We start from the raw sequence: 19,570 nt of genomic DNA on the forward strand, positions 1-19,570 counted from the left end.
TACCTCCAGCTTTAGAATTCAAACATGACACAGCTAAAAGGTAACCATGAAACTGTGTCATCATTTCCAAAGTGACTAGTTTTGTCTTGGGTAGAAGGGAGAAAAGGGAACACAAAACTAGTTCTTTTTTAGCATAATGGTGATTTCTCCATTTTGTGCAAATATTGGTATCATGAAAATAAGTAAGAAAGAAATCACCCAAGATAACATAAGTAACCGGACTATTCCAAAAAATCCCATTCCAAAATATTATAGGAAAGTACATATTTTCCTTAAAGTGGTTAATGCAATTTAACATCCCATCTGAGATTGACTGAAATCCAGTCTTAACGAGGAAGTGTTTTCAGACGAGAATATTTTATGCGACGTGACAGCATGAAGACGAGCGCTGAGACACCCACACCGAAGAACAAGAACGGACTTGTGCCTCCGTCTTTTTCCCGCGAGAGAGTGACCTGCACTCTGACGTGGGGCTGTTGTTCCAGGTCTGATACGATGACGTTTGTGCACAGGAAGAGCATTTTCAAATAGTCTTGCAAAAAAATAAGATGTTCATAGGTTGTTCTTTTGAATACATATTTTTTTTAAATTTTTTATTTATTTTCAGCGTAACAGTATTCATTGTTTTTTCACCACACCCAGTGCTCCTAATACCCACCACCTGGTTCCCCCACCCTCCCACCCCGCCCCTTCAAAACCCTCAGGTTGTTTTTCAGAGTCCATAGTCTCTCATGGTTCACCTCCCCTTCCAATTTCCCTCAACTCCCTTCTCCTCTCCATCTACCCTTGTCCTCTATATTATTTGTTATGCTCCACCAATAAGTGAAACCATATGATACTTGACTTTCTCTGTTTGACTTATTTCACTCAGCATAATCTCTTCCAGTCCTGTCCATGTTGCTACAAAAGTTGGGTATTCGTCCTTTCTGATGGAGGCATCATACTCCATAGTGTATATGGACCACATCTTTCTCATCCATTCATCCGTTGAAGGGCATCTTGGTTCTTTCCACAGTTTGGCGACCGTGGCCATTGCTGCTATAAACATTGGGGTACAGATGGCCCTTCTTTTCACTACATCTGTATCTTTGGGGTAAATACCCAGCAGTGCAATTGCAGGGTCATAGGGAAGATCTATTTTTAATTTCCTGAGGAATCTCCACACTGTTCTCCAAAGTGGCTGCACCAGTTTGCATTCCCACCAACAGTGTAAGAGGGTTCTCCTTTCTCCACATCCTCTCCAACACACGTTGTTTCCTGTCTTGCTAATTTTGGCCATTCTAACTGGTGTAAGGTGGTATCTCAATGTGGTTTTGATTTGAATCTCCCTGATGGCTAGTGATGATGAACATTTTTTCATGTGTCTGGTAGCCATTTGTATGTCTTCATTGGAGAAGTGTCTGTTCATATCTTCTGCCCATTTTTTAATATGATTATCTGTTTTGTGTGTGTTGAGTTTGAGGAGTTCTTTGTAGATCCTGGATATCAACCTTTTATCTGTACTGTCATTTGCAAATATCTTCTCCCATTCCGTGGGTTGCCTCTTTGTTTTGATGACTGTTTCTTTTGCTATGCAGAAGCTTTTTATCTTGATGAAGTCCCAGAAGTTCATCTTTGCCTTTGTTTCCTTCGCCTTTGGAGACACATCTTGAAAGAAGTTGCTGCTATAGCACCAAAAACCATAAGATACCTCGGAATAAACCTAACCAAAGAGGTTAAAGATCTGTACTCGAGGAACTACAGAACACTCCTAAAAGAAATTGAAGAAGACACAAAAAGATGGAAGACCATTCCATGCTCTTGGATCGGAAGAATAAACATCGTTAAAATGTCTATACTGCCCAGAGCAATCTATACTTTTAATGCCATTCCAATCAAAATTCCATCAGTATTTTTCAAAGAGCTGGAGCAAATAATACTAAAATTTGTATGGAATCAGAAGAGACCCCGAATTGCTAAGGAAATGTTGAAAAACAAAAATAAAACTGGTGGCATCACGTTACCTGATTTCAAGCTTTACTACAAAGCTGTGATCACCAAGACAGCATGGTACTGGCATAAAAACAGACACATGGACCAGTGGAACAGAGTAGAGAGCCCAGATATGGACCCTCAACTCTATGGTCAAATAATCTTTGACAAAACAGGAAAAAATATCCAGTGGAAAAAAGACAGTCTCTTCAATAAATGGTGCTGGGAAAACTGGACAGCTATATGTAGAAGAATGAAACTTGACCATTCTCTTACACCGTACACAAAGATAAACTCGAAATGGATAAAAGACCTCAACGTGAGACAGGAATCCATCAGAATCCTCGAGGAAAACATAGGCAGTAACCTCTTTGATATCAGCCACAGCAACTTCTTGAATACATATTTTTAAATATAAAATCCTGTTCCCAATTTGAATGATTCTTAAAATTTGAGTATGACCCTAATACACTCAATTTCATCTTATTTTGCCACCACTTATTACAGATTGACATGAAATGTGAAGATGTGCACGAAATTAAGCAAAGAATCATGTCTTCACCAGAACCTTCACTTTTCCCAACAGTACTAAAGAAACTAACATTGTTAACACTGCGATATGACTAGATGCTTCAATCTGTTAGTGCACCCTGGCACCTTTAAGTACTTCATGCACAGTAAAACCAATTAAAACAAGTCAGGCTAAGACATATTTCTACTTGTCATCAAATGAAACAGAAACCAGCATTATCAGGATCTTAAAACTTTCTCAAAATCATTTTGCTACTTATTTTTCTCTTTGTGGCTAGCCCCAAGAATTTAGCAATATCTCTATTATACAAAATGTTGCAAAAAAAAGTCTTCCTAGATACTCATCTTTTATTCTCTATGGGCATCTAAATTCAAATATACAAAATCAGATCTTTGGCCTGTGATTTTCTTTTTCCTTTTTTTTTCTTGTCTTGTGATTTTAATTAATACTAAAATTTCTGTTCTACTTATTCAAGCAGAAACCTGGCATTATCATAATCCTTCATTTCCTTTGCCCATCATCATAAAGTTAAATCAGAATAAATTCAATTCTACTTAATACAAAAGACGCCATTTTGTTTCTTCTCCCAGTTACATCCTCACCAACACATCAGCAGTCAGCCATGAGCAGTCTAACAAGTAAGCTGGTCGCATCACCCTCTGGACAAAGTCCAAACGACTTCATATGCATTAGCATCCTAGTTCAAATGCCTTAGAATCCCTTCCTAATGATGTCTTGTCAAAGATTTTCACTCTAATGCCCAAAAAGGGTATAAACTGTCATGGTGGCTTGGGGCAGTCACTTCCTGTCCGTGTTCGTCTTCTCACTGAGGCGGCGGCACACCTACAGTCATAACTACACCCCACGCTCTAAGGAATGTGAAGCTGGAAAATTAATTCAGTTCATCGGACAAATATCCATTGAGCACGTACCGAACACCCAACTGCATCGGTCATCAGGGAGAAGAAAACAAGTCCAAGCCCTCCTTTGCATTTGTCAGTTGATAAGGACTATGTCAAGGGCAAGGTTGAGTGCTAAAGAAACATAGACAATGTTTAGGAAAGTCCTACTAAAAAGGATGGAACCTGTGAACCTTCGGTTTAGAAGTCATCCAGTGAAGAAACTGGGAAAGGCCACCGTTGGCAGAGGGAACAGCGACAGCGAAGACACATGAGTGAGAAACAACGTGCCACCCTCGAGGACAGGCAAGCAGTTCGGCAGACACGATGTGAAACGAGAATGCTTACAGAATTGTTTTATAAGAGATTTGAACACTAAGATAAGGCCATTATCAGAAAGGCTCTTGAACACCATACTGTAAAATTTGGATTTTTACCCTAAAGATGATGGGAGGGGCGCCTGGGTGGCTCAGTGGGTTAAGCCTCTGCCTTCGGCTCAGGTCATGATCTCAGGGTCCTGGGATCGAGCCCCGCATCGGGCTCTCTGCTCAGCAGGGAGCCTGCTTCCTCCTCTCTCTCTCTGCCTGCCTCTCTGTCTACTTGTGATCCCTCTCTCTGTCAAATAAAAAAAAAAAAAAATTTTTTTTAAAAAAATAAAAAATAAAAATAAAAATAAAAAAAAAAAGATGATGGGAGTACGATAAAACAGGGAAGGGGTGCAATAAAGCATGTATTTTAGGAAGATCATAGGGCAAATGCGGCTCTCAGGAGACCATGGAAGAGAGAAGCTGAGGTAAGGAAACCACTCCTTAGAAATCTATGTCTATTTGTTAAGTGGTAAAACAGAAATATAGACTCTGGGCCTTCATTATTTGTAAGATGTAAAGCTGGAATGGTGCTTGGGATTTAATTTATGTAAGAACAGAGCAAGACCAAGACAGGGCTTTCCTATCCTCAGAGATGTCAGTCTGGACCAAGAATTCATATCATCTGTTGTCATTCCATGTGCATTTTAAGTTCCCTTTCCTCGGCTCTCATTATGGAAAGAAAAAGTGACAGAGGATGACACATGACAAACTATTTCAGAATTAATAACAATTTTAAATTCGCCAATTTAAAAACAAATTCAACCTAGTTCTTTCCTCTGCATTTGACACGAAACTTTTAGAGGTGCTTTGAAGCTGTCACCAGCAGGAAATTTTCCTAATTAGAAGAAGTAGGAGAACAATTATCAAGTCATTCACCCTTTCTGGTGAAATCGGTGGAAAACACAAGTCACTTTCTGTGAAACTTTTGGTTATTATATTTTTCGGCCTGACTGGGTTAAGGTAGAACCTTTGTTCTTTTTTAACCATTAACTCTTCACCAACTTTGGTTTCTCAAATATTAAGAACCATTTAAGGAAGAAACACAGCCAAGGCAATGAGATGGATCCAAAACCCTGACAACAGGCCATAGGTTAAAAATTCATGATGGGGGATGCCTGGGTGGCTCAGTCATTAGGCGTCTGCTTTTGGCTCAGGTCCTGGGATCGAGTCCCACGTGGGGCTCCCTGGTCAGCAGGGAGTCTGCTTCTTGCTCTCCCTGTGCCTGGTGCTCCCTCTGCTTGCGCTCTTTCTCTCTCTCTCTCTCTCTCTCTCTCAAATAAATAAATAAAATCTTAAAAAAAAAATTCAAGATGGGTTAATGACATAGGACAGAGTGAAAATCATACTAGGGTAGAGAAACTTTTTTAATGCAGTAGGAATTCGAAGATTAAAATAAATTTGACTAGGAAAAGGGATGGAAATCTTAGCGATGTTTGGAGAAATGAGGAAGAAAGAAGACTAAGAGAGCAACAGGAGAGCAAGATATTCTCCCGCAATCCATCATCAAAAGTCTGAGATTCACTCCGTTTGAGCCAGGAAGGTGACACTGGGAACACAGAGGCACTGATTTGCCTCAGCCAACGAGGGCACCCTCCTGGACATGCAGATACAGTAGGTTCTCCTCAATCACACGGCTGCTGCACATGGTAAAGGGGCTTCCGCCACAGAAGACCAGCCCATCATAAACACAGTGGCAGGGAAATTAACAAATGAACACTATACATCATAAGAATTTAGAGAGAAATATATGAGATATTCCATCCATAGCAGTCATCCCTGTGCCTGGCACATAAAAACACAACTTAGTAACTCACATCGCTTTACTGCTTCCACTATCGTCCCCTTTCCGCATTACGGAGAAACTGCAGCGCATCTCGGCACACGGATGTTTGTGTTCATCTCAAATGACTGCTTTACCGTGCTCTCCTGGGAGTGAAATTACTAGTTCCAAAGTATTTGATCTTTCAGCCATTTTCATACACATCACCAACGTGTTTTCTAGAAAGTTCTACCAAAAAAGGCTTCCATCAACAGCAGGAGATAATGCTAACTGCAACAACCCTTACCAGCAATGATTTTTTTTCTTAATCTTTTGACAATTTGATTGTTCAAAAATGTGTCTTTTTCTAAAGTGTGTACTTCTTTAACTACAAGTAAAGCACAGCTTTTATGTGTTAGATTTATTAAATATTTTATAATTTTTATTTTCCTTTTGGCGTACTGTTTTTATATTTTAATGAGCTTTTTGGAGATTTTGGTACAAATATATGCCTCAGGGCCTTTGAACCTTTTATTCTCTCTGCCTTCATTGCTCTTCTTCCAGGTCACCACCCTCACCATTCAAACCCGTCATTAGGTAAGGAAAGGTCGGTTTTCAGTTTCCCTTAATGTCTACAAGACAACATAAGCTGCTAGTCCTTACTTTAAGATCTTAGCTATGAGCTGATATAAAGGCATTCAAGCAGCTAAATCACTATCAAAGGTGTCAAAGAATTTCATTTAATGGTTATATCTAATATATTTTATAAATTTAATTAGTTTTAATTTTTTGATTAATCGTCTTATTTAGTTCTAATATGCTAGGATTATTTCTAAAACACTGAAAATACAGATTTCAACACCACGTTCTTTAAAAACGGAATTTTGTTCAAATATTCTCAGTACTTTGAGCTCCTTCCTTCTATCCTTCCTTCCTTTGTCCCTCCTGTCCTCCTTCTTACTTTCTCTACGCTCTTCTTTCCTTCCTTCCTTTATCTCAGAAAACAAAATCATGAGTTACTATTCAGGAAACAAACAAACAAAAAAAATTACAAAATACCTATGCTAAAAGCCACCCTTAATTTAAAAAAAAAACTTTATTATTAAAAAAGTTGTAAAACATTATAAATATATTTAGTGTTTGGGGAAAGGAGCACCTACTCAATAAAGGCTCTTAGGAAGCATTTTTGTAAACAGCCACACAACAGAGACTGCTCAAATGATGGAAATCAAGAAACTATGGTTGATTCCTTAATAAAAAATTGGGGCAGAAAACATTCATAAACGTGGGTTACATAAAAATTCTTTACTTTAATTTTTCCAGTCCTGTGGAGTTTAATTTTCCTCATGTTAATGTCTACGAAGTATGTAATGTATTTAAAGGCAAATTTCAGTGAGTTGCAATTCCGTGTTCCAATTTCCCACAGTAAAGGTGGGGGTGGGGAGGAGAGTTTTATTCTTCTTTGTTTCTATTCTAAAATAATTGCAGTAACACCATAATTGGATAAAATTAAATTATACAAACACTGCTCAATAAAACCTAGAAAACCTTGTGTATCAATGTAATTCAGCACATGAAAAGTATGTACACACATCCACTATTAACCAAACAGTTACCATCTTATGGATGAAGAAACAGCCTTTTGAGACACTATCATCACAAGTATGGTTCTGTTTCAAGGCCTTTTTTCAGTAATCAAACATTTTCAGTATCAAGACTTTGCCATCATCCCTTGTTAATCTGCTATGAAATATTAGTGCACCATTTTAACCGGCTGTTCTTTTGCTCAATGGTTTTTTCACCTAACAGCATACATTTCACTCCTCATTTAATTTAGTATATACATACATTGGCCTTTCCTGCTACCACACCCCCATGGGGAAAAAAAAAAAATAAGTAAGCAAAAAAACAAAACAACACAAAACAAAACCAAAAACCACATTCTCATAACTGCCCCTGGATTTTCTTTGCAGACCTGTACTTCTTCCCTTCTTCCTGGCATGTTATGTTTGACTGAGGGGGGCTCTGGTACTAGTTCCAACACTGGCCAATAAGAGTACGAGGACCCTAGCCCTTCGTTATTTTTCAGGAATTTGGAAATGTGCACGATGTTAAAGTAAGGAAAATTAAATCAGCACCATTTTCTAAAACTATTTATAAAGAAACCATCCCTTTCATATGAGTTGATTAAACTGAGGACTGAAAGACTGACGGTCATTTTGTCCTCAGGCCTGGATTCAGCCTTGCCTGAAGCATCATCTAGAACTTTAAATTATAATAACCAACGTGTATTTTTTAACTGAATTTTAATTGGTTTTCTGTCAAGTTCAAGCAAATGATCACTCTGGAATATATGCTATTTACTAATGTATAATACATAATTAATTGAATTTTCATTTTACTTTCTCCAAATTGAGCTAACAATATAAAATGAGCCAAATAATTGAAAGATATATTGAAAAAAAATAAAATTTTCTACAAAACTGTTATTCAGCTACTTTTTTGGTATTCTAAAGACATCTGAAGAAAAGGACATGGTAGGTCACACAAGTCTTCAGCAGCCTTTTAAAAATTAAGATGGGAGAGGGGCACCTGCGTGGCTCAGTCCGTTAGGCTTCCAAGTCTTGATTTCAGCTGGGACTGCAGTCTCGGGGTCCTCAGATCAAACCCCGCCCGGGGTTCTGTGTTCAGCAGACTCTGCTTAAAAGTCTCTCTCCCTCTTCCCCTGCCCCTTTGCCCCTTCCCTCTCAAATAAATAAATAAATATTTTCTTAGCTTTTTAGTTTTTTATTTGTTTTAAGATTCTATTTATTTATTTATTTATCTGAGAGAAAGAGACAGAGATAGTGAGAGAGAGGAGGGACAGAGGCAGAGGGAGCAGTGGGCAGAGAGCAATGCAGGGCTGGATCCAACGACCTTGGGATCATGACCTGAGCCAAAGGCAGATGCCTAATCAACTGAGCCACCCAGGCGCCCCATAAATATCTAAAAAAAAAAAGAATTAGGAGGGCAGAACTTACATAGTTTAAAAATGTTTCCTTTTTGGGAACCTGGGTGGCTCAGTGGGTTAAAGCCTCTGCTTTCGGCTCGGGTCATGATCCTGGGGTCCTGGGATCGAGTCCTGAATCAGGCTCTCTGCTCGGCGGGGAGCCTGCTTCCTCCTCTCTCTCTGCCTGCCTCTCTGCCTGCTTGTGATCTCTGTCTGTCAAATAAATAAATAAAATCTTTAAAAAAAAAAGAAAAAAAAAAGTTTCCTTTTCTTTTTGTTTTTGAAAACGTTTGTGTTTTCTTAAGAAATGATATAATATAGGGGGCGCCTAGGGGTCTCAGTCGGTTAAGCATCTGCCTTCAGTTCAGGTCATGATCCCAGGGTCCTGGGATCGAGCCCCACATGGGGCTCCCTGTTCAGCGCAGAGCCTGTTTCTGCTTCTCCCCCTGCCCTTCCCCCGCTTGTGCTTACTTGCTTCTCTCTTTCTCTCAAATAAATATATAAAAACCTTTAAAAAAAAAAAAAGATACAATATAGGCTTTCATGAACTCTAGACTGGAGCATTGCATTAATCACATACTCTATTGAAGACAGCATAAATGTGACTGATTTATACAACTGGTAAACAAAGTCAGGACGGATATGAACACCTTTATAAATCCGATATGCAACAGGAGATGTGCATCATTTTATTAATTAAAAAAATTACACAAGATGAATAATATCTCTTCATTCCTGATGAATTAATGTTATCTTTTGTATAAAAGCAAATAAAGACCTGATTGGCAGCTGAACAGAATTATTCCTACTCGATTCTACTTTTGTTTTCTTTGGAGCTTCTCACAAAGACAACACCTAAGTGAACACTGTGCCTTACCAACCGGTCATAGAAGTTCCCGGGCAGTTACTGATGTTGACACTTGAACCTTTCGTAGCTCTTCCCTATCTGATAAGGGTTTGGTATCTACTATGTAGTACCCCAATGGCCTATCAAAAATAAAGACTTGAACTATCAGTGTTTACTAAGCCGGAAAAATAAATCCAACTTTATTTTGTAAGAGACTTAATAAGACTATATCAGATAACTGGGTGTACGATTTCACTATTTTTAAAGACTCAGTGCACAAAATATCATTAAGACCCCAAGAAGTTCTCCCCAAATAAATGTCAGCTATAAAGAAAGAAAAGTTTAGCTTTGCTTTTCTTCACTGTTCCCCTGTTTAAAAAAATAATAATAACCATTTTCCTTTTTTCTGAAGTAGGTTCAAATGTAATATGATATCTAAATAAGTCTTGTTCTCCAGGGTACCTGATCCTTCCCCAGAATTCTCTTCTCCCCGTTAGCCCCATCCCAAACAGAACTCAATGAACTACCGTCACTGAAGAAAGAGGTCTTAGATTATAACCGTATGTTTGAATCACTCCTTCCCCAACCCCACTGGATAGAGTCTAAGCTATAAATGAATATAGAAAATACTTATAATGAACACGCATATTTACCCAAGCTACGAAGTTCTTTCTCTCCAGCCTCCTCTGTTACACATTTTCTTCATCAGGAGGGGTGATTTCTATCCTCACCAAACATCAACGAGATCGCTAGTTTTTCAGTTATTCTTCAATCACTTTGTGATAAATGAAGATAGTTTCCTATCTGTGAGCAAAGAAGATTACAATCATCTCATTTGAACCTAATCTCCCCAAGTTCCAGAACTCAATGATACAGTTTAACACAGAGCAGGCCTTTTCTTTGTTCACAGATTTATCAAAAAAAAGTAAAAAGTGTGGAAATGTCATCATAATTGGGTCAAGTCTAATTTCATTGCACAAATATTCTGCATGTGAGTTAGGTCAAAGTCCACTACAGAGCACTCGCCCCAGGATGCTAATAACACCTGTGCTTCCTCTCCTGGGGCTTAGGTTCAAAGGAGCCGCCTATCCATAAAAGCGCTTTCAGGAGTGTAAAGTACTGTGCAAATACGAGGTCTTGTTACTAGCGAGAAGGACACATTCCAGGAGAAGTTGCAACCTGTGCTGAGAAAACAAACTGCGAGCGGAGTCCCCTTTCCCAACAAGCGATGTCAGAGCCCGCACTTGCCCGGAAAGTCTCTGCGAGGAGGTCCTGGGAGAAATCCAGTACTGAGCCGCGGAGGAAAGAAGGTCCTGCGCACACCAAGCACACCTGATTTCCACGCTCTCAGTAGTTACAAGAAGTCAATGACCAAACGCTCTAGATCTATTTTGAGGTAGAAAGTACGACTGTTAGCCACAGCAGGTCCCTCCTCTGGAAAACCCCCGACTAGGCAACGCGAGGCAGACCAGCTTTTCTCTCTTCGCTAGGCACGAAAACACTTAAAATCCACTCAGGACAGTGCATTCTTTCAGACAATGAAAACTTCATTTCGCTCAGTTGCTTAAGATCGTACTACCAAGAGCACATCTTTGCTGTAAGTGGTTAGAGCAAAAAAAGCAAAATGAAAGGAACAAAAAGCCTTCCCACGTCACAGACTAAGGCAGAGGGAAACAATGACCCCCTCTCCAAAATGTAACCGAAACCTGGTGCGCTGGTTTGTAAGAACCGGTGACAACCTGAATCTACTCCTTCCTCATGCCTGCCAGTTTTACTCACCCAGGGAACCTTCCTGAACACCTGCCCAGCGCCGTACACTGGGGACACGACGAAATCACAAAGCTTCTCATCTCGCAGAGGAGTCAGGCACGCATACGAACTAGACCTTGCTGTCATAAATGCTAAAACAGAGGTCATGCATTTGCATCTAACTTAATTCTTAATGTCTGAACAATCTATTCAAACTAGTTCAGTGCTGACGGTGATGAATGTGCAAATTTAACTTTCCAGAACGTTTTCACTGTTATAATAACATCTCATTTTCAAAACAACCCTGTCTTCTACGAAGGGTCCGTCTTTTACTGAGAAAGAAAATCGATACTTGATGAGTTACAAGCACCAGAGCCAAGACCACAACCCAGAAGTCCCGACTCTTCGTGTCCTTTTCACAACTGGAGGACAGCCCTCTGGTTTGTGTGCTAAAATCCTCTGTACTGTTTGTCATCTTACCTCACTTTCTTTTTTTTTCAAACTATGACTATTGATAATACGGTTCAAGAAAATTCTTCACCTATTATAGCTAAAGCAAGCTCATGTGAGAAAACCATCCTACGCTATGAATTTATTGCCAAATGAAATAATGAAGTTTATTTTTTTTCTATTAGTACCTGCCAGGAAAACCTACTACAGAAGAAAACAGACACAGTGGGAAGCCTGAAAAACATATCAGGTGCTCGTGCGCCAATGAAAATTGCTGCCTCATCACGGCAACCATTCTGTTCAAGCCGCTCCCATCTTGCCCGCTGATTTGTAAGTAGAGCAATCACAGGCGCGCCGTCTCTCTGAATTACATAAAAACCGCATCACTCTCTCGTGCCGGCACATAGTAAATGCTCAAGAGAGATCTGGGAAGGAGCTGGTGGGGGAGAGGCAAAGGTGCACTATAGGAGAGAGAACTCTTAATAGGTCATCAAGATCACCTTGCCAAAAATCAAACAAACCAAAACAACAACAAAACACACACACACACAGAGTAAATGGGAGCGGCACACACATTTAAAAGCAACATGTCTCACTTTTCAAAATCTCTAACTCTGCTTCTTGCCAGCGTCACCTACATAGTCTGAGAGTCCCTGCTCAGGGACTTCATGGAGAAGGGACACATTCAAGACAGCAGCAACGCTCTGAGATGCCATCCTCACACTTTCTAAAACTGAAAGAGGCTCACACACGTACAGATGTCACCATGACCAAGTCAGCTGAAGTCCCCGCACAAGTTACTTACGTACCCTCAAGTCCCGCCTAGAGACGAAAACAACCCACAAAGTAATAAATGAAAATTAAGCTGGAAGGGAAATCTGTAAAGCCACCGAGGGAGGTGACGAATGAATGCGCAACGACAACCCGGAGACTGAGCGAGGAGCAGTCATTTCTCACTCGCTCATCGTCTTCCGGAGGCCGAAAGAGGGAAGGCCCAGGAGGCCGGGAGGAGCAGCGGGGGCCGCGGCGCCACACTCCCGGGCCGTCCTCCAGCTGCCATCCCCGGCTCCCCAGCGCCCGCCGCGCCTACAGACCCCATCCGCGGGGCGCCTGCCCCGTCCTCCCGCTGCAGGAATAACCCGTCAAGGTGCTCGGCATAACGCTTTCCCTCGGAGCGCCCTGGGCTGGGCGGGGACCCGGGGCCAAGACTCCACTGGAGGAAGCAGCCGGGGCTCGTCCCCACCGGGAACCCGCTCTGCGCTCCAAACCCTGGCGGGGAAGACAACCGAGCTAGCGAGACTGGGAGACGGTGCTTCACAGATGTCCCCAGACAGGAGAAGTCAGGAATAAGGATGCCGGGTGACCAGACACTGAGTCAGAAGAAGAGATATTACGTGGGACAGAGAGAGCACTGGTAGCAGACGAAGCAAAGACAGAAGGGAGCGACCTCACCCCAACGGCCGAGAGTCAACTCCATCCAGCAGGGGACAGGGAGGGCATCAGCTCCCAGCTGCACCGCTGACATCCCCTTTCTGAATCGCCGTCCTTTCTCCCCGGGTTCCCTGAAAGGCTAGAGGAGTGGCTGGGATTCCGGTCTTCATGCCGCAAACTTACTGAGATACAACTCAAAAGTGAGTCTTCCCGCCTGTGTCAAAGGAACCTAACATCGCCTCTTCTGTCCTGTCTCAACAGCCACCTACGGTACCAGTTTTAAAACTGCAAAGGAACAAAACATCGCATACAACACTGTGAAAATAATATTTTTTTACTCTCTTTAATACCCTCTTGAAGAATCAGACTAACCCAGTGAAAAGGAAAGAAAGGCCACACAAATTTGTTAGGCATCTCAAGTCATTGGAAAAAGTGTACTCTCCAAAAATGCTCTCCATTTGGAGATACCTGTTCCCCTCCAGCTAATTCCAAAGCAAAAACAAACCTGTGCTATGAGTTTTCTCTTTCTTCACAAGAACAATAAAGCACACACAATTTATCTACAGCTTCTGTATTTTCTTTATTGTGCTTATTAAAACATTTTGTGGAATTTTTTTTGTAACTTGAGCCTAAGTTAAATATATTCGTAGACTCAATCAATAGAGCAGAAAAAATACACTTTTCCATTTTATGGATCCCTCAACGCCAAGAAAGCCCAGCCACCTTTTCCGAGCTGATGCGCAGTTACCCATCAGAATTCATCTTCCCGTACTAGGAAATACTAGGTACAGAATTTCCGCCGCACTTACAAAACCACACCCCACGGCTGGGAGGAAGAAGAGTGAGGAACCGGGAAAGAGAAGCTTGAAAGAGAGAAGAGGAAAGGACAGGCTATAGGGAGGACGGCAGGCCAAGGCTCCACTGAGGAGAAAGGGCGAGGAGGCTACGGGTGCGCCCGCGGGCCACCACCGCATCCTCGGTCCCGGGCTTCAGGCTGGATCCCCACCCGCCCCACGGCCGAACCGCCCAGGCTTTTCCACTGTGCACGCAGCTATCTAGGTCACTCTTCCGACTGGCCTCCTCCCACCTCAAGCCACTATTCTGGGAGAAGGATGTAGACGCCCGCGTTTCTAATTGTGCCTCCCTCCTGGGAGCTTCAGCGCGGACCCGTTACTGTCTTGGCACCCGTTTCCGAGTTTCCAGGATAACACCGTACTTTTGTGTCACTTCCCTCCATAGCTGAAACTTGACAAAGAAATCCCACTCGCTGGCACGGGTGGGCCTGACTGCGAAAGGGCACCTGCGAAAGCCCCAGGGTCTACATATTAAACGCCATCTGCTTCTCCGTGGCTAGGCACAGGCTAAAGCTCCCCGTCGATCCATCCTGAATCCTGGAGCTACTATGTGTCCTCAGATTTGCCTGGAGGGAGTCGAAAGGAACCTGGGGCACGACGCGTCTGTCCACCCAGTGCAGCTCAACTGTGTGACCTACAGCTAAGGCAACTTCCCCGCACCTGCCGTCTCCTCCATCCGTCATAGCCCATCCGCACAGACACGGACAAATGCTAACAGAAAAACTGGAAATACTGTTCCAGGAACCACAGTCCACTCAGGCAACCAGTATGGATTGCGTCCTGGGGATCTGTCCGGACAGTACTGACAGAACGATGAGCAAGACAGATTCTCTACCTTCGAGGAATCTGTGTTCTATTTACCTGCACACATAAACTAAAATGTATAATTACACATAAAGGTAAAATCATTGTCCATTTGTTAGTACAACAAATAAAAACATGTGATCTCATTTTATACTTCCTGGGGATAGAAATTCCGATTAGCTGGGCTTCATCAGAACACAAATGCAATGCTGGAGGCATCGTAGGATGAACCCAGTACTCCGAACGTGATGTTTGGAATGTAAAATCTTTAGTGTCTACCGTGAATTCTCTCCATAGATATTTCTGTCTTAGTAAGTAACCCAGGTAATCCCGGGGACCAGGAAGTGGTCTCAGGGGGCTCTTTTCAGTGGGTGCCGAAAAAACCCAGTGTTCTCAGCGTAACCACGGTTCCCTCCATGCAAAAGAACGCTGAACCCCCACATAGAAAGCCAACAAGGCTCTCCCCGGGACTTGCAAGCACTGAATTGCAAAAGGGTTTCCTATTACTTGAGCGCTGTGAGCAGGACGACTGCATAGGAAACAAGGGTTTACTTTTTAACTGTAGTAAATGATGCTCCTGAGCAACGCAGAGGGCGGTCGGCTAGTTCTAGAGACCGAGGATAAAGCAACAACAGCATACACCAAGCCCACTATGTAAACTGAAGATTTTAGTAAAATCTACTAAAAAGATTTTTAGTAAAAACTGCAATGTTAGACTTGATATGTTTAAAATTCAACAGAACACATGCATATGAAGTATGACAAGCACAGTGGCATTTCACAATGCCACTGGTCAGCACCCGGAAGTGTCACAAATCAGGCATGTCTGAGGAAGCAAGCCCTCATCTTCACGACCGCCAAAGCTACTCTGCTACCCAATTTCTCACCTAGGAAAATGCTGACCAGTCTTCGACTTACATCACCCTTCTTCCCTTCCTCGACTCTACACTGTCACCACATCTTGGGCATTTCCCTTTTTCAAAAGACCTCTAGAATCCATTGCCTCTTCTCCATCCCACTGCCAGACACTAGTAACTTGGCCTTGACAAGCAAACTGACTGTCCTTCCTTACACTGCCTCTGCCTCTCCTCCTCCTGGCTCTACCTTCTGGAGCCGTAGTTTGGGAATGCTAGTCTTGATTCTGCCACCCACCTGTTAACCATCTGTAAACGCTTCCTTGAAACTCTCAGCATAAGTTTTATAGTCCTCCATAATCCAGTCCCTGAGACACCCTAAACTCAACTCTAGGTCAACCGTTTCCTGATGGGCATCCATTGCTTTTGATAGTTCCAGTCCACTGGACTCAACGCCCCAAGCGAGCACAGATGACTGCACAGCACCCACAAATCCACGGGTCACTGCGCATCTTCTTTGACTAGAACTGTCACACACAGGGACATACTATCATTGTTCAAAGGTATAATGACGGACATTGGAACGTACAATTAAATGTTTTATAATTCTGAATTCTTACAACAAAACGGACAAAAACGATGTTTTCTAGGGGAGAAAAGCAGGCAATTATATGAATAGAAAAAATGTAATGCTTCCATAGCTCCTGGGAAATTAAGAGAGGAAAGGGCTTTCCGATAACTTAAGACAGCTAGTTCATCACCTGTCTTTACAGGCCATGTTTTTTTTATTATTATTATTATTATTATTATTAGAACCCTCCTCCTACCAAGTTTTGGTTTCCTTTTCTGAATTCTATTCCCTTTAACTGGATAGAAGTAACTGGTGGTAGTTCTCCACAGGCTTCAAGTTTCATATATTTGGCGGGAAAAGCCACTGTGCAAACAATGATCATACTCTCTTGGCCAGTATTACCTACAGGCCTTCTAAATCAGAAAAGAGAGGAAGAAACAGACAAAAAGGTCCATGCTCCCTAATGTTCAGGGGCTTATGAAAGAAGCACAACCATTTACTATCTTGACACATGGCGAGAAGGCCTTAAGTTACTCTTCTTGTGAAGAGCCTGAAGTCATCGATGAATTAAATTTAAGACTCTACAAGAACAAGCAACAAACGATTAACAGGTTTATTTGTAAGTCCTGCAGGCACTAATACGGGAATAAACTTCATATTTGTTCAGTGTCAGAAAGAATCGTTAAGTCTTCCACTGTTCTGCTTTACTTATAAACATGTGCGGATAAGTAGAGCAACATCAATAATAACATTGGCAAAAATAAAAATCAGCTATATATGCGGGAACCATGATTCTCAAAATGAATTCTGAGAAACACTATTCTACGAAATACGAAGTTTTACATACACACACACACACACACACACACACACAAGGATTCTATACTCAAATATGTTTGGAAAACATTTAGATAAACAGATTTAAACAATGTTTTTACTCTGGTATTTTCTTGTGTTTTAAATATATTATTATGTATTTTGAAGCTCCCAAAGTATATCACGATTCTTCATTTCATTTCATCAAGAAAACACTTTCCCATGAGCTATCTCCACAGTTTTATTCATAATACGCTCAAAAAATGAAGAGATAGAGATGGCTCCATGATTAACAATTTTATTTCCAGAAAATGAGTCAATTATTACAACTAAATTGTTAGCTAAAATGCAGAAGGATCTGACAACTAGGCGTGAGCTTATAAAATAAGGTTCATAAAGAAGCTATGAAATAATTTTTATTTTTTTTAATTGAGCTGACTGTATATGTCAGTATTCATATTGAACATTTTGTCATTAAGAAGGAAACAGAATTAAATTCGGAAAGGCAGGCAATCATGATGGGAACTAGGTTTTGTTCAAAGTCCCTTTGAATTAAGAAAAAAATTTATTGAACATAAATGACATGTACATTTTCCTAAAAGAAATGTGGCTCCTCCCCATTAGAAGAGGATAATTATCACCATATACATACATCAAAGGCACGATAAGCACCAAGTTGCTTTCTAAAACCAAGTCATTAAAAGCTGCATGGATTAGCATCAATTTGCCCCAATAAGTTTTTCTTCTCATACAATTAATCTGCAAAAAAGAATCACATTGATTTGCTTTAGGTGTGAATGTCTGACAATCATAACAAATATCAAATGTGTAATGCCCGGGGCGCCTGGGTGGCTCAGTGGGTTAAAGCCTCTGCCTTCGGCTCAGGTCATGATCCCGGGGTCCTGGGATCGAGCCCCACATCGGGCTCTCTGCTTAGCCGGGAGCCTGCTTCCTCCTCCTCTCTCTCTCTCTCTCTCTCTGCCTACTTGGGATCTCTGTCTGTCAAATAAATACATAAAATCTTTAAAAAAAAACAAAAACAAATGTGTAATGCCCAAGAATATCCTCCACGTTTTCTCTGTAATGATATTAATGATAAAGTCATGATGATCTTCTCAAAATATAGATAAGATCAAATCATTTGACAGCTTCTGCTCACAGACTCACAGGCCCTACCTGAGCCGGCCATGCTTTCTCTCCCTCTCTCTCCATCTCTCTCATCTATCTCCTCCTCCTCCTCCTTCCACCTAAGTCATCTTGCTCTGCTTCAAACAACCCATTACACTCCTTTCTTAGGGTCTTTACCTGAGCCTCTTTCCTACACCTGCACATGGCTCATGCACCTTTCCATCCTTTAACCTTCTACTCAGCTGTCACCACATCTAAGAGGTATTCATTCCTTGGTTACTGTTTTATAATAATTCTGCACTGCCATGCCTTCTTCCCTACCCTGTTTTATTTTCCTTTCTAGCATTTCTCGGTAGCTTAAATTTTCATTAGTTTTTATCGCTTGTTTCCATCAATAAAATAAGAAATGAGGCCTTATTTTTTTCCTTACTACTAAAAAACATGGTTTTCAAACCTAGTTGTCTATTAGAAACACCCTAAGAGCTTTGAAAATGTACAAATGCCTGGGTATCCTGCATTTCTCATTTAAATGGCCTGAGATCAGGCACAGGCTCAGTCTCTTGAAAACAACTAGACAGAAAGATGCCTGGGACATGACAGGCAAATAGATGAGTGAATGATTCACACAGATGAAGACACCTACTTCCTGTCAGATACACTTACGGAGCACAACACACTCGGAGTTGTTGCGTACAGTGTTCAGCCATTCGTACTAACGGTCACGGTATCTGTAAATGTCATCCGCTTAATATTTCACAGTGCAGTGACACTTGAAACTCTTTCAACTGCTAATTTCAGGGGGAAAATACTTAAGTGTTCAGGTTTATGTCACCACAGCAGAGGAGCGATATTCTAGACTGTGTTGAAGGGTAACAGTCTTCAGTCGTACGGTGAATTAAACTACTGTGATATATTAAACCCCAACTGTTACTTTAGCTACTTACCTTTCAGCTTTTATAATCAGATAGTAAAGTGAAATATCAGCTTCCACAATAAAATCTCTAGAAGGTGGCTGGTGGTTCATTGCCCTGCATTCAAGTCCGTAGCCGTGACTTCCTGTCCTGCCCCAAGCAGCCGCCGAACGGTTGCTTTCATCTCCTCCTCCAGCATCCGACAGATAAGAGCACCGTCAAGGGCTCTGGGATCAAATGCTACACACACCCTGACCTGACCAAACAACAAAAGGCTCACCACTGACTTAGTCGACATTAATAATTAAACCAGTCTTGCTCTTAAGAAATCAGAATAAAGCTTCAGAGGTAGAAGCAGCTCTTATTGCCAAAGGGCTTCCCACTACCTGAGACATGCAAGATTTGGCGCCAGAAGAAAGCGATAAAAGCCTTGGAATGCCTCTAGCAGTTTCAGCTAGTAGTGGAAATTGTCACTGCTTGAAAATCAGTGCTCAAGGAAGGCATGCAGTTGTCTACGATGCTCAATCAAGATTCTTTAAAAGCTATGCTAAGTAGACATGGGCTTTTTAGGCTGTGATTGAAGACCTTTCTGCTTGAAAATTATTCTCGGTTCAGAGAATCCTGGCCAGGATACATT

The 19,570-nt window shown here is 41.5% G+C and overlaps 1 protein-coding gene across 1 annotated transcript in view; it reads right to left on the reverse strand.

Moving 5' to 3' along the window:
- The window catches only part of GULP1 (GULP PTB domain containing engulfment adaptor 1), a 257,041-nt gene that overhangs the window by 174,251 nt on the left and 63,220 nt on the right, over positions 1-19,570 (reverse strand). Inside the window, exon 2 of the mRNA XM_080798218.1 lies at positions 10,019-10,169. The gene's annotated coding sequence lies outside the window, so the exon portion shown is untranslated. The remainder of the gene's footprint in view (positions 1-10,018; positions 10,170-19,570) is intronic.

The sequence above is a fragment of the Martes martes genome, assembly GCF_963455335.1.
Source record: "Martes martes genome assembly, chromosome: 3".
NCBI lineage: Eukaryota > Metazoa > Chordata > Mammalia > Carnivora > Mustelidae > Martes > Martes martes.